Here is a 15,755-nt window from a genome sequence, read left to right as displayed (position 1 = left end):
AATAGCTGATTGTTCGCTTCCATGGTTTGTCAGCCTTGTTTCCTGTTCTTAGGCAGTCTTTAAACTTTTAATGATGACATCCCTGTGTGTGGTGTCAGCTTGTAGCTAATTGGACTTTGAGGACTTGCACTTGGTCTGTTTTGTCTTGGATCTACTTCCATAATTCTGCATGTTGGTCATGCAGCAAATGAGTGGTAAGGAGGTGACAACATCCCACACTCTTTGTTCTTGTGACAAAAAAAATGAGCTGGTAGAGGCTTAATTGTCTGCTTCATGGAACTAGAACTGTAGCAAGTTGTCAAGAACCTCCATACTTTCTTCGAGGAATGTACTTGCATCCGTGGGCATCTCCATATAGTCTAAGAAGGACTAAAAGGCATAAGGCATCAATGTACAGTGCCATACACACCTTAGCAAAATGGTGTGGCTGAGGGGAAGAACGGGTCTCTCATGGAGATGGCACGATGTATGGTGAAAGCCCAAGATTTACCTCATGGTTTTTGGTTAGAGGCAACTATGGCGCAAACTATGTGTTGAACAAATGCCCTACCAACCAAGGCCTTGCAGTCTAAAACTCCTTATGAAGCTTGGCATGGCACTAGAAGCCTTCTGTGGCTCATTTGTGTGTTTTTGGTTGTCTTGCTTATGCTCTTGTGCCTGAGCAACAATGTAGTAAGCTTTATGATAAGACTGTTAAATGCATATTTATGGGATTCAGTTCAAAAAGCAAGGGATATAGACTCTACCATCTGGCCTTAAAGCGGATTTTGGTAAGTAGATGTTGTTTTTGTTGAAAACTCAGTTCAGCCCATGCTTTCATACAAAAAAAAAACAAAATGTATGCTCACAGGATATGTTTGATTCGCTCCTACCTTTGTTTAATAGAGGGCAGCTATATGTAGAGCAATTGAATGCTCAACCAAGTGTTGAAATTCAGCCTTTGTAGGTGCAAAATCAACTTGTAAATCAATCTTTTGATGAGGCAATTATTGAGGATGTAGCAGATGAGGGGAGAGAAGCTACATAAGAATCTAGATGTATGCCAAAATGGCTTGTGCGGACATTGAGGGATAGCAAGTTGGTAGCTCCTTTACCTATAAGAACTCGTGCAGGTTCTCATCACACAGGTTATTCTCATGTGGATCATGTTCTCATTTCTACTTTATGTAATGAGGAGGACCCTATTTCCTTTGAGGAAGCACAGGATGATGATCATTGGATGCATGCTATGCATGATGAGTATAACTCTATACTCAAGAATGACACCTGGTATTTGACACATCTACCTCATGGTGGTAAGAAGGCCATTGGTACTAAGTGGGTTTACAAGTTTAAACCCACTTAGTACTAATGGCAAGAAGGCCATTGGTACTAAGTGGGTTTACAAGTTAAAACCCAAAGCAGATGGTAGCATTGATCACTACAAGGCCAGATTTGTTGCAAAGGGGTATGCCTAGCAAAAGGGCATTGATTCTGATGAGACCTTTCCACCCACATCTCGTATGACTACCATTAGGTATCTCATTGCTTTGGCAGCACATCATGGGTGGAATGTACATCAGTTGGACATTAAGACTACATTCTTGAATGGTGATTTACATGAGGAGGTGTATGTATTGTAACCTCCTGGATTTGTAGTGAAAGGAGAAGAGTCTAAAGTACGCAGGTTGAGAAAGGCTCTTTATGGCCTTAAGCAGGCTCCTAGAGCATGGTATGAGAAGATTCATATATACAAATGATTTTTGCAACAGTCTAACAGAGAGTACCCTCTATGCGAAGAGGAGTAAGGACACATTTTTGGTCATTGTTCTATACGTTGATGACATGTTGGTCACGGGACCCGATATAGATCAGATTTCAGACTTTAAGACTGATTTGCAGTCATCGTTTGAGATGTCAGATTTGGGGCCGTTGTGCATTACTATTTGGGGATTCAGTTTATGCAGCGCAATGATGGCATTGTGTTATGCTGTAGTCTAAATATATACAAAAGCTATTGAGAAGAGGTTTAATCTTTAAGATTGTAAACCTCTGGCTACACCTATGGAGATAGGTACTCGACTTAGTCTTCAAGATGCAAGAGACTCTTTTGATGCTAGTTTGTATCAGCAGTAGGCTGTTGGATCCCTTCTTTATGTGTGCAACACGAGGCCAGATATATAGTATGCGGTCTCATAATTGAGTAGATTTATGCATAGCCTAGGTACGAAGAATTGGCAAGCTATTAAGTGGGTTTTTTGCTATTTATAGGGCACTCAATATTTTGGATTGTTTTATCCAAAAGGGGGTGAGTCACAGTTACATGCTTTTAGTGATTCAAATTGGGCTGGATGTTATGACACACGAGTGTTTACTAGTGGGTTTTGCTTTCGCCTTGGTGATCCATGTATATCATGGCTCAGCAAACAAGCATCCTACAGTGGCCACTTCCAGCTGTGAAGCTGAGTACAGGGTAGCTTTTACAGCTACAGTTGAGTGTGTGTGGCTCAGACATCTTATGGTTGATTTGGGTGTTGGACAATCGTCTAGCACTACGATTTTCACTGACAACCAGAGCGCATTAGCAATTGCGAGAGGAACCCAGTGTTTCATGCTCGCACACTAAGCACATTGAGGTGCATTGCCACTATGTCGGGGAAAGACTCTCTGCAGAGCAGAGATCAGCTTGGTCTATCTACACATGACAACATGGCATATTTATTCACGAAGGCTTTTCCTCGTGAAAAGTTCAAAGTTTTTTGTAAAGCTTTGGGCTTACTGCCTTTTCAGGATTGATCGGCCATACCTTGTACATGTTCACATTATCAATCCAAGGAGTATTTGTAGCATTACATGGTAGTGATGTGTGTGAACACACTAAGGACTGCCATGGCTCTTTTTCCCTCACTAGGAGGTTTTTGTCCCCCGTGCGTATGCACACCCTCTTATCTACTCATTTTGGGGTGTGTACTTATCTTTTGTATCTAGCGCACATTTGTTCATTCTAATCTAGTGAGTTTGTGTGCACTCAAGCTTCTCTATCATGTGTGTGTGTGCATTGTTACAACCCTAACCCTAATTCCAACATGAGTCACGCCCGAGGTCCCTTCGAACTCCAGGCTAGAGTCCTCGGTGTGGTAGCCATCTGTAATATTAGCAAGCAATCACCAGTCACGCTGACTGGTAGGAGCTCTTTGTGCATGATGGAAAGAGTGTTCGTATGGTGAGAAACATGGACAATGCTGTGATATGGTGAATTAGAAGATATTTAGTAGTTAGTTCGTGGACTAGCAGAAGGAACTTCATGTCGTGAAGTTATTATTTTGTGAACTAGAAGAATTCACATCGTAATAGTTTTTTGCGTGAAATGATTATCTGACAAATCAGGGGATCTTTGTTCATTAGGATACAAGATCCAGTCGGAGAATACAGTTAGTTTTTTCATTTTTAGGGATAAACCCTTAAATAATCAAATTAGGTATGAGCATTGTCTCTTTCATCTTGTTTTGTGGTTAAAGCATGCGTGCGGCCCTGTTCATCATGCATCTGCTTCCTTGGAGATGCGCGTACCATGTAATTAGAATTGTGGTCGTCGTCAACCCTCCTAAGATGGGGGGGACGTTGGGTGACTAGAAAAAGAAGTCTTTCTCGTCACCCGTCGGTGTTAGTCCGTGAAACAATAGAATGTTGTTCACGGCGTGAAATGTTAAAGTGTGAAAAAGTTAATGCGTGAGAGGCCGTGAAACAGCAGAATGTTGTTCATGGAGTGAATTATTAAATCATGAAAGTTGTAGGACGTGAAATAGCAGAATGCTTTTCATGGGGTGAATTGTGAAATTGTGAAAGTTGTAGGCTGTGAAACAGCAAAATGTTGTTCACGGGGTGAATTGTGAAATTGTGAAAGAGTTATTCCGTGAAACAGTAGACTGTTGTTTCATGGTGTGAAAGTTTACGATGGTAGAAAGTTAGTGATATTTTAATGAGTAAGGGACTTTTAGTTAGTAGGTGTTTGTATGAGAATTCATTTCGCAAAAGTGCAGGGCTTGATTTAAAGTCATGAAATAGTAGACTACGATTTCATGTTGTGCAATTTTTTATTCATTAATCAAGTTGAAGGTAGTAGCATGTGTCTTAAGAAGGGGAGATGGAAAAAGATATAAAAGGAAATGAAAGATACCAGTACAAGGATGGTATTATTGGAAAACATATTGTGCAAGCATTATCGAAGTTTTTCAATTGAGAATTGAATGGAAGCACACATAAGGAGAGCGTAGAGATCCTACCTAAGAATGGATCGTGGCGAAAAGCTAGGATGACAGAGTGCACATGACGAGTAAAAATTATGAGAGAAGAAGACCGTTGAACAAGATGATGATGAGCAAGAGTGCACGAAAAAGGGAAATTAACATATTTATGCTCTAGCCATTGGCCCGATGGCCACCTAATTGGGCATGCCATGTGGCTAGAGACGATTCGCTAGATTTTTTGACCGTTTCACGATGTGAACTGGACTGGAGTATTTCACGACGTGAAACATGCCTGAAGTGTTTCATGATGTGAAATAGCACGTGTTTCCTCATGAAATTGTTGATACCCTAGGGAGTCCTATATGCTCAAACATTTCACAACAAGGAATATATATTTAGAGGAGTAGAACGAAGCATGTGAAATGTATGAACTTGTTTCACATCGTGAAATGGGCAGGCATTAGTGTGAACGCCTAACCATTTTCCTTGTACCCATTAATAATTGAAGTGATTAACTTGGTATCTATGTACTTTTTGTATCCCTCCCTATTTCTTATTGCCATGGGAACCAAGTTGGTACTTTGGATCTTGTGGGTATGTGTTGTTGTAGATGCTTTAGTTATGAGTGAGAACTCCTTAGTTTCCCTTCCACCCAGTGGAGGAGTACATCTACTGAAATCTTCATGAACCTGTTATGTTACCTATGCATGTGGGTTCACTTCATTTTTCAGAATTTGGTTATGTTTGATCTTTTTCTGGGTTGACGTTGGTGGGGTGCATTCCCTTATTCATTTGGGTGATTGGCTTTCTTCCTCAAGACCAATTTTGGTGCTGTCTTGACACTTGAAATATTTGGGCTTTGATTCTGCTTGTGCCTATGGATTTCTTCTATTATTTTAGAGGTAAACGTCACACTGGATCTTTGTGTTGTCCTTTGGTACCCATACTTTTGTCATTCCTTGATAGTAGCCCTACGTTGCGAGTAAATCTTTCCTTATCCACCTATTTTGAATGCCTAGTGGTGTTCGGGCACACTTGGGTTGCTGCTTTCTCTCCTTGGCTTGATTCTTGTGGTTGTTGGATGGAGCTTTTTTTCTTCGCCCTGACACCTATGAGGTTTTGCTATTATCATAGTATCCTTGGGCTTGAAGTTGGGATTTGGGAACCCATTGTTGTCGTACTAGATACATATAGTGCTTTTGTTGTGGTCCTCTTGAGTGATGATGCTATTATGAGGAGGACACCTATTCTGTGGATTCCTTAGTTTCTCTTAGCATTGGTGGCTCCATGTCATATATAACTTCTTGTTTTCCTTATTCAAGGGACTCCATAATGGCATCGTCATGGTGTCATTGCCATCGTTGAGTTGTACTGTCCGTCTTTCCCATTGGATGTTACAGTTTGCTAGCACAAATCCAGGATCCTTCTTGAATCATCTCCTCTTCCATTGTTCATGCAGGCATAACAAATACCTTCCCAATCAAGGGATTATTTCTGATGGAGATGTTAACATTTAAAAATCCCATTGTTTGCGTAACCGATAGATGCACACTGTGAATGTGTGCATTAGTTTCCTCTAGGTTGGGTTTGTTTAGAGCTACTCATGTTTCATAGGAAATCAAGTCATGACTTAATCCCATATCAATCAATGCAATGCTCTTTGTTGACTACCCTTTGTAGATATATATACATTGAGGCATGCAGGCTCAATATCTAGGTCATCCTCTTTAAGCAAGGTGAGTGAAGCCATGTTTACATGTAGTGTTCTTTCTTAGAGTCTCTATTTTGTTTTGGCTTCCTCCTGAGCTTGTCTAATTTTTTCCTTTGCGAGCTCTTTCTTTTGTTTTAGAAGATGCTCTTGTGTGAGCATTTCTTAGGTTAGGGGCCCATAATATTGTTTCAACTTACATCCGTTGATATACCTCTCCATTTCCACCCCATAGATGGTTTCAATTCGGATTGACCCTTGAGGGGTGATTTCAGATACTCCAAGAGGTCCTAACCTCTATATTTCAATTTCAATTTCTTAGTGCTTCCAACACCATACATGAGGACAAGGTCTCCCTTTTCAAGTTATTTATGTTTTAGGTTATGGTTAAATCAATGTTTTCTCCGTAACTTCTCGACCATAAGCCCACGTGATGTAATAAACTTGGTTTCATCAAGTTTTTCTAAGTTAATCAACCTCTCGACGGCTAACACATTTTCTATAAGCCTTTCTTGTACCATAATACACAGGCTTGGAACTAAGAATTCCATAGGCATTACCACATCAATACCATTAGTTAGACGAAAGGGAGTGTATACTAGTCACATGGCTGTACTACCATAAATATATAACAAACCTCCCTTGTAGTACAAATGTGAGGTTTATAGAGATTACAAATAAATCTATGAAAGGGATGAGGCCCAAAGCTTTGCTGAACATAATAAGACTTTAGTAAAAAGATCAACCACATTGTCATGTGTATTGCAATAGATTAGATTGTTCTCACCTACATAGAGTCTCTCTCTAATATAGTGATAGTTCAGTTTAATGGACTTGGTCTTGGCATGAAAGACAAGATTATTGGCTGTTGCCATAATGCCATTGCACTTTGATTGATATAGTGAGAATTGGACTAGGGGTATCTTTGAGACACAAATATCCTTCATCAATCTTCTCAACCATACACATTCAACTATCACAATGAATGCTACTATGTATTCAACTTCACAGGATGAGTTTGCCACAGTTGGTTGATTCTTGTTTAGCCAAGAGATGCATGAGTTGCCAATAAAGAAGCAGTTTCTAGATATGGATTGTCGTGTATCATAGTTACTTGCCCAGTCGAAATCATAGAAGGCCAACAGTTCTAAATCACCCCCCTTGGCATAGAATAATCCAAGATCTTGAGTGCCTTATAGGTATCTAAACATATGTTTAACTACCTGCCAATGCTTAATGCCTAGGTAATGTATAAACTTTGAAATCTGGACACACTAAATTGAATATCGCTTGTGAGTTGCATAAAAATATAAGGCATCAATAGCTTGATCATAAGTGGTTATGTCAAATGATTGTCCGGGATCCTAGAGTCAGCTTTACACAAGGTTCTATTAGTGTAGAGTTTGGTTTGCAACTTTCCATATCAAACCTTTTGAGAAGTGCCTTGATGTACCTAGATTTCTTATACGACTTGTTGTATAAACTGCATACCCAAGTAGTAGTAGTGCAAAAGATCAAGATCCGACATCTTAAAATTTGAGATGAGGTCAGCCTTAAAAGCTTTAATCAAATCCTTGTTGGTTTCATGTCATCAACATAGACAAGCAAATCTTACTTGTCTATGTTGACATATAAAGTGCTTTCTATAGGACTATTTTGATAACCTTGTCCAGTCAAATAGGCATAATCTTTTGGTACCAAGCCCTAGGGGCTTATCTTAAACCATGTAAAGCTATCTTCAACTTGTATAACTTTTGTTCTTGATAGGGTGGGAAAATCTAACTGATATACCTTCTGTTCTCTTGACAAGGTTGGGCAGATCTAGCCAGTTGACTCACGTAAACTTCTTCCTACAAGTCACCATTCAAGAATGATGCTTTGATGTCCAATTGGTGCACTTTCCATCCATGGTGGTCTGCCAAAGCAGTCAAACATTTGATAGCGATCATACGAGAGGTGGGGGTCATCAATCCAGTATGGCCTTGAAACTGTCCATAGAGATCTATCAGTCTTTCTCTTGACTTTGTAAACCACTTAGTACAAATTGCTTTCATATCCACAAGTGTTAATCCCATTTTGGATTAACAAAGATGCTCCTTTGTTTTTGAGGACATTAATAAGTGTTATGTAAAGGCACTATAAAGGCTGTACATTATGAGATACTGGCCAGCCAAGGCTTTATTTAGTAAGTTTTGGACGCCCAAGTGTGAATAAGGGCCAATTGTATAAGGCAATTTCTCATAATGGAAACACACAATCCCCCTTTTGTGCTATGAGAGCTCTTGTCTTGTCTTGTGTATGAGAGAGAGAGAGAGAGAGAGAGAGAGAGAGAGAGAGAGAGAGAGAGAGAGAGAGAGTACTGTAGTTCATGTGCCTCTTCTATGCTTGTGTATGGGAGAGTGAGTGTACTATAGTGCATGTGCCTCTTTTATGCTTGTGTATGGGAGATTGAGAGGACGATTGCCTTGCATTGTGCTGTGAGCGACTCTGTGGTGGTGAAAGAGTGAAGGTGGTATTGGAGGATTAGAGCTTCCAAAAGCGAGCTTAGAGATCCTCAAGGTACATGAGCTCAAAGCATTGGTAAGTACCCCACGATGGTTGTTGTCTATTGCTTTTTTCGATTGTGAATGTGTGGAGTTCTCTTGGGAGGTGTAGTAGGCCATAACATTTTTGGCACTACTCTGCTAGGGAAACAACCATTGTTTCTTCCATCTTCTTAGAGCTCCAACTCCCATTATGTAAGATTCACTATTGCCTTTGCATTCAGAAGGTGCAGTGTGAAAAACTGTGTAGAAATGAAGAAATTAGAGTAATTATGAAAATTTGTATGTGTGGAAGTGTGGGTTAGTACTTGGTATTGCCTAAAGGAAAGCTACACTTGGATTTTCTTTTGATTTTGTTGATTTCGTTATCGTGAGATAGCAGTTGGTAACACTTGTTTTTCTATATTTTCCAAAAAATCACGAAAATCAAAAAAATAAGGAGCCATTAGTTGTGTGGTTGACTTGCATTACATTCCTTTTGCTAGGCACAACCTTTATGGATCTTATGGGTAGGGAAATTATACTCTAAATCAATCAAAACATCATTCTATTGACTTAACTGCTCATGCGTGAAAGTGCAGGAAAGCATTTTTTCACAGCGTGAAAAAATACATTTCAGAGCGTGAAACGCATTGCATTTCATGACATAAAACACCGCCGCCATTAGCGCCGAAAATTTTGGGATTGCCTTACTAAAGTTAGTGCGTCTTATCCTGACACAATTGACACCAGGAAATGGAAAAGTCTTATCTCGAAAAAGTGCAGCGAAACAGTTCACGGCGTGAAATACATTTCATGATGTGAAACACAATCTGCCATTTCACGATGTGAAAAGTAGTATGCTATTTCATGGACCTGCTATTTCACGACATGAAAAGGGTTATTCACAAAGTAAAGGATTGTTAGACCAGAGGTAAGAGAAGGTCATACATGCATTGTAGGAGTCTCCTCGACTCAAATTAATGCAATTCTAAACCAGAAATTCAAAGCGTGAAACACAAGTTGTTCACAGGCGTGAAATACATTTCATGACGGGAAACACAGTCTGCCATTTCATGATGTGAAACGTAGCCTGATATTTCACGACGTGAAACATCAGTCTGATAGAAATACGAGCTTAACGGTTGGAGTAGTGATTAGCTTGTTGAATCGTATTCTCATGCTCTTGAGGTCAAGGAAACTTATTGGAGATGACCTTGCCCCAATGACGGTGCATCTAATCACTCGGGTTCCTCCTACCAGAGAATTGTTAGTTCAGGTTGTTCTCAATGAGCACTCAATTGAGCATTTACAACTTGGAGAAATCCGACCACTGTAGAAACTAGTAGTGAAGAATCTATGGAAGAAGGATTAAGGTTCTCCAGATTTGGAGAGGAAGAGAAACAAGCTTCTCCGATGAAGTCCAGTGGAATCTTTGATTTGGCCAGGGGATTTTTTGGTCTTCAACACGATAGAGAAGATGAAGCACAATCTACGGGCATGGGCTCATCAACAAGCGCGGGACATGGTCCAAAACTGGACCTCCCAACACATACATCCCTAATGTCTGTACCCAAGAAGACTAACCCTTTGAGACCCAGTGGAATGACTCCTAAGGTGAGGAGAGACAAGGAAAATGCTACCAAGATGGGGCAAATCTTCTTCCCCACATTTGAGAGGAATTAGAAGTTGTCATAAAGATGATAGAAACAGAGCATCAAATGTGAATTCTAAGCTTACAAAGGCAAGAGCTCAATACGTGAAGAATGATGGTGGAACGAAGGGAAATTGGTAATTTGAATCTATTGACCACGTGGCAAGGAAATAGACACATCTATAGAAGCCACGGTAACATGGGGATGGGAATGGCAGAAGGAGGAATACTAGCCCTAGAACCTATAAATGAGGAGCCCAAGGGTGAGGAAGACCTCAAATTGCAAGAAGAAGTCGACAATCTACCTAGGGCATCTACCAAAGGAGAGAATCAGCTCTACACAAGAGAGGAGATAAATGAAATGATCAATAATCCCACTTTCTTGCAGAGCATGGAACTCTTAATTCAACAAAGGCGAGATGGTATTGAACCATAAAGCCGAAGATAAAGTCAATTTCACATGGCTTAAGAATGTGTTCATACCAAGCTTTGCTCGAAGTGGTGATAGGTGGAGTCCTGTGGCGGCTCAACTCCATGACATAAAGCAAAAAGAAAATGAATCCATGTGGGATTATGTTTCTTGGCTCAAGCACCTAAACTCAAGATGCAAAGTAAGGGAAAGGCTAACTGATGTGACCAGTTATTGCCATGCTTCCGGAGAGGAGTCCAAGATCATAAGATGCATGATTATTTAGTGGTAGCCTGACCTACTACTCTGGATACGTACTGTAAGTTGGCCATTGAATATGAAGATAACATGCTTGAGTTGTCGCAACCAGAAGACTTGAGTTCCTGCTACCACCCAAGGCAGCTTGGGTGGTAGCAGCATCACGAGTCTCTAGTCATCAGCACGTGGAATCCAAGAATAAGAACGTTGGCAACATGACAATTGAAGAACTCAGCACTGCCATTTTGGAAAAGTTAAAAGTCAGGGATGGGACAGAAGCATTAGGAAATGCTCATCTCTACCCCCGGGGAGAGACTTGATTTGGTGCTCAATTTGTAGACAAAATCATACAAACACTAAATGTCCTCACCTAAGACCGAGGTAGTTACTTTATTGTGCTCACCGTCAAAGACTAGGAAACCATGATACTGCCATGTGTAGGTACCTGAGGATCCAGCCTTTAGCACAATTGCCAGCACCCAAAGTGCCTCTAACCTCACCAGCACCACCATTGCAATCCAATGTGGCTGCAAGGTAGTCAAATACATCCTACTTACCAAGAGGAATGTTCAGAATGTAGGACATGTCACCATTACCGCCGCGTGACCTATTCTACCACCACAGCCACCACAAGCCAAGATCAACCAGGTGTTGATTGAAGAACCCTTGGAAGAGGGGGAAGCTATGCGCGAAGTAGAAGGGAATAACAACTACTATGAGGAACCAACTGAGATCATACCGGAGTATTATGTCTTACAAAATAGCATGCCAGTACAAGTGTTCCAAACCATGGTACAATGGAAGGGAAAAGACATAAACTCAACTATGAGAAGGGGACGCATGCAGTGTTATCATTGTAATGGACCTCATTGAGTAGCGGAGTGGCCTCTTAAAAATGTGGCTAATGCTGGTCAAACTCAGCCGATAACAATGCAGACCAATGCCATGCCCACTCTTTCATGTGTTAAGTGTGGTGTTGATTATCTAATCAAGGACTACCCATATTGAGCCAACGTCAATGCCTCTACATCTAACCATGCCACCATAACCCAAGAGGTATTACAACTTCTAAGATTGGGAGAAGAAGAAGAGTGAAAATGTGGGCAAGGGTGACACCTTGGTCATAATTCAGGATGGATCCGAGGAAGATACCATTGACATCGGTTCCACCCAATCAAAGGAAGGAGATGACCAAGTGCTAAAGCCAGATGAGCATGCAAAAGAGACACCAGCAACTCCCAAGGGTGGGGAGAATATCCAAATGCTGAGGAGGAAAATAAAGAAGCTTGAGGAAGCTAAGGACCTTGTAGAGAAGTGTCAGTGCAACCATGAAGCCAAATTGAGGGCTAGCGATACAGTGTATCCACGGAATGAGCTATTAAAGGAAAGAAAATTGGATGTGCTTACTCCAATTCCATAAGAGTCCAAGGAAGGGCTCATACTGATTTGATGGCAAGAATGTTTATAGAGGTAGATTAGGAATTGTCAAACCATTCATTCCCTAAGACTGAATATGAGACAAACACATGGAAGGAGCCCTCACTTGCTAGAGAACCTAGAGACATAGGCAGTCTCTCAGCAATATTGCCTAGAGTCATAGGTAGTCTCTCAGCAATAAGGAGTCACGGTAGATACACCAAAGGGTCATACATCATGATATGAAGCAATAGTCTCCAAAGCTACAACTTGGACAGGCACCCGTAATGGTGTGACAGAGTATTTATGGCGATATCCACTTCAAGAGCGTGTGGTAGCAAGTTAGGATGAAGTCCTAAGTGATGTACTTCATGGATATATTATGAGAGTAGTCGTTGTAATAGCATTAGGCCTCTTATGAGCCTAAAGTGCCCGACCGGCCATAGTTTAAGTGAGTGTGAACACTTATGGCCATGTATATAAGTGAATTTCTCTCATAATACAAGATACTCTCCCATTGTGCAATTGAGTCTTTATCTTGCTAATCTCTCTCCGTAATGTATGCTAGTGAGTGTGTGTGAGTGAAGTGAGGTGAGAGGAGGGACGAGGACCCGTAGTGTAACGCGACAGTGTGACAACGCTCACAGGAGACGCGATGGAATTGCTTCTCAAGGAGTTATAGAGCTTGGAGACCTCGAGGGGGTTACGAGCTCGACCATTGGAAAGATCCTCATCATGACAGTTGCGGTTCACCAGGTAAGCTCTTTTTGGATGTGTTTCAAGGAAGGTTAGGATGAGCCTTAACATTTTTGGTACCGACCGGGGAGCCATCCCTTGGCTTTTTCCATTGTCTTGTCTTTAATCTACGCATAACCCATTGCCTATTATCTTGATTAGTGGTTTTCCATGAAAAAGATGTGGATTTGATGGTAATTTGTGTGAGATTTGGTATAGAATAGCTCTCTTTTTTGTTTTTGAAAAGAATGTTTTTAACTTAATTTTTAGATTAATTTGTTGTTTTTATTGTTGTTTTTGTGGTTTTTCATGTTCTTATGGCTTGCACATAGTTTGTATTAGGCTTAGTTTGCATCCATTGCATCAAACAATGCAAGAGAATGCATTTCTTAGTGAATGTGAGCTCTCTTTAGTTTAAACATAGATCTATAATCATTAATTTTAGTTTCATTGTGTGTTTTTTGTTGAAATTTTTTGGATTAGAGTGTTAGCAAGCATTAGGAGTAGCTTAATCTTTCAAAAAAATTCTTAAAACCATAAAAAAACCCTTGAATTTGACTAATCTCTTTTAATGGACTGGTTTTTGTCATTAAAAGTGATTAATCTTGTTCAAAGAGGCTAAAAATTTAGAAAATATGTTACTTGGGGTCTAAATTGATCATATAAATAGTCGAAATTGGGGTTTTTGAGTGTTTCGAGAGCATCTAGCATCAAAACACCTAATCACATCAATTGTTTGATCAATTGGAGAAATTTGACTCTCTTTGCTTAATTTTACCTTAAAGAGGAGACTATAATTAGGAGTCTAATTAATCCCCAAATTTAGATTAATTTACACAATTGTTGATGCACAAAGATTAGTTTTTCCTTGCTCTATCCAATGGTGTGCTCAATTGTGTGAATTAATTAGGGATTAGTGGTTAATTAGAGTTCTTAATTAGTGTAAAAGAGGGAAAGATTAGTAAAAGAATTAATCATGGATTAATCCTTAATCACCTTTTTACATAACTCATTAAGGCTAATGAGCATTCAATGAGAAGATGCTCATGAGTTGTCAATTTGTCCATTTTGGGGGTTATTTGTGAAGGGTGTAAGGTGTGTCATTAAAGGGTTAACTTTTTTGATTCCACTTACCTTTTTTGGGAAAATGCCCATATCCCTTTCATTCTAAATTCAAAAAATATTCCCCCCAAAAAGAAAAATTCGTATTTCCCACTAGATTAACCCCCCCCCCACGTGAACGGAAAAATGACGTGAAAGGAAATCTAACGTGAACGGAAAAATGACGTAAACGGAAATCTAACGTGATCGGAAAAATGACATGAACAGAAATCTCATGTGAACGAAAATCTCACATGAACGAAAAAATCACGTGAGCGAAAATCCGACGCAAAAAAAAATCGAAATTTAATTTCCACGTGAAGTCCGGTTCATGCGTGAAAAGTTTTTCACGGCGTGAAACAATAGCTCTCACGGGGCCAAAAAAATGAAATTTAATTTTCACACGAAGTCCAATTCACGCGTGAAAAGTGTTTCACTTTGTGAAAGAGCAATTCACACAGCAAAAAAAAAAATTTGAAATTTAATCCCACGTGAAATCCAATTCACGCATGAAGAGTGTTTCACGGCGTGAAACAACAGATCACGCAGTAAAAAAATAAAAAATAAAAAATATTAAAATTTAATTTCCACGTGAAATCCAATTTACGCGGCACAAAAAAAAAGAAAAGACTCTGGAAACCACCCCTATTTGGAGGACCGTATCTCCTAAACCGTATATCCGATGAAGGCACTCTAGGGCTCATCGAAAAGGTGACATCAAGCTCTTCGACTTTGGACTTGTTTGTTCTGAAGTTAAAATCGATCATTTTGGCCTCCGACCAATAGCCTCTAAATTCGACCCGAAAAATTGAGGTAAAAAACAGTCCAAAAACCATGAAAAATAGCAAAAAACAGCACGAAAACGACGAGATGAGCCATATTCAGGCTACTTTTTGAGAGTCTAAACGACAAAATCATAGACAAATCAAGGAAACAAAGTTGTAGTACTCCAAAAATACTACAACTCCCTCATACAGAGTTTTTCAAAATTCCTTTTGGATCACCCTAAAAAACGTGCTGCGAAGCAGGAAAAAATTCTCGATTTTTTTTTGGGTCTTGAGACAGTGATGGAAAATAGGTTTTAGGACCTCCTCTTCCATCTGGGAAGTTTCTATCATATGCTTTTTTTGAAAAAATATCTCAAGGTGTTCACGTACGTATAGCGCCTAAGCTAATTAGAGCAAACGGACACCCGTTTGATCCAACGAAGAGTATGCCAAGTCTCTTGAGGCTATAAACGGGTTGTGGGAAAGTATAAAAAACAAAAAAAATAAAAAAAAATTGTGATTGCTCATTAAGGAGCATCTAAGCACTCTGACATGGCCACCACAATAGAGGGATTGCTTGCAATTACACAAGGATTGAATCCAATGGCTGACATCTTCGAGCCATTGAGATCCATGCCACCAATTCACCTCTCCATGCCATTGACCATGCCTATAACAAGGGTGTCATTAGGTTTTACACCCCCTGTCACTTCGATTCCACCAGGCTTTGGTCCTTTGCCTAACAATTCTGCAAATCCTATAAGTACCAACTCTAACTTGGATGCCCACACCTTCGACATACTGACTAGTCCAGGAAGGGGGGTGGCGCAAGGACTTAGTGAGTCTCTTCCAACAAGAGCACTCACATACGGTCTCAATGACTCATACAGAAATACGACCGTATAAATTTCCAAAATAATGGGTAAATATGATGGAACAATAGACCCTTTTCAATTCAT

This window comes from Cibotium barometz, chromosome 20 (assembly GCF_041138505.1).
Source record: "Cibotium barometz isolate CiBa-2024 chromosome 20, ASM4113850v1, whole genome shotgun sequence".
Classification (NCBI taxonomy): Eukaryota; Viridiplantae; Streptophyta; class Polypodiopsida; order Cyatheales; family Cibotiaceae; genus Cibotium; species Cibotium barometz.
Note: the sequence above shows the minus strand (reverse complement) of the source record.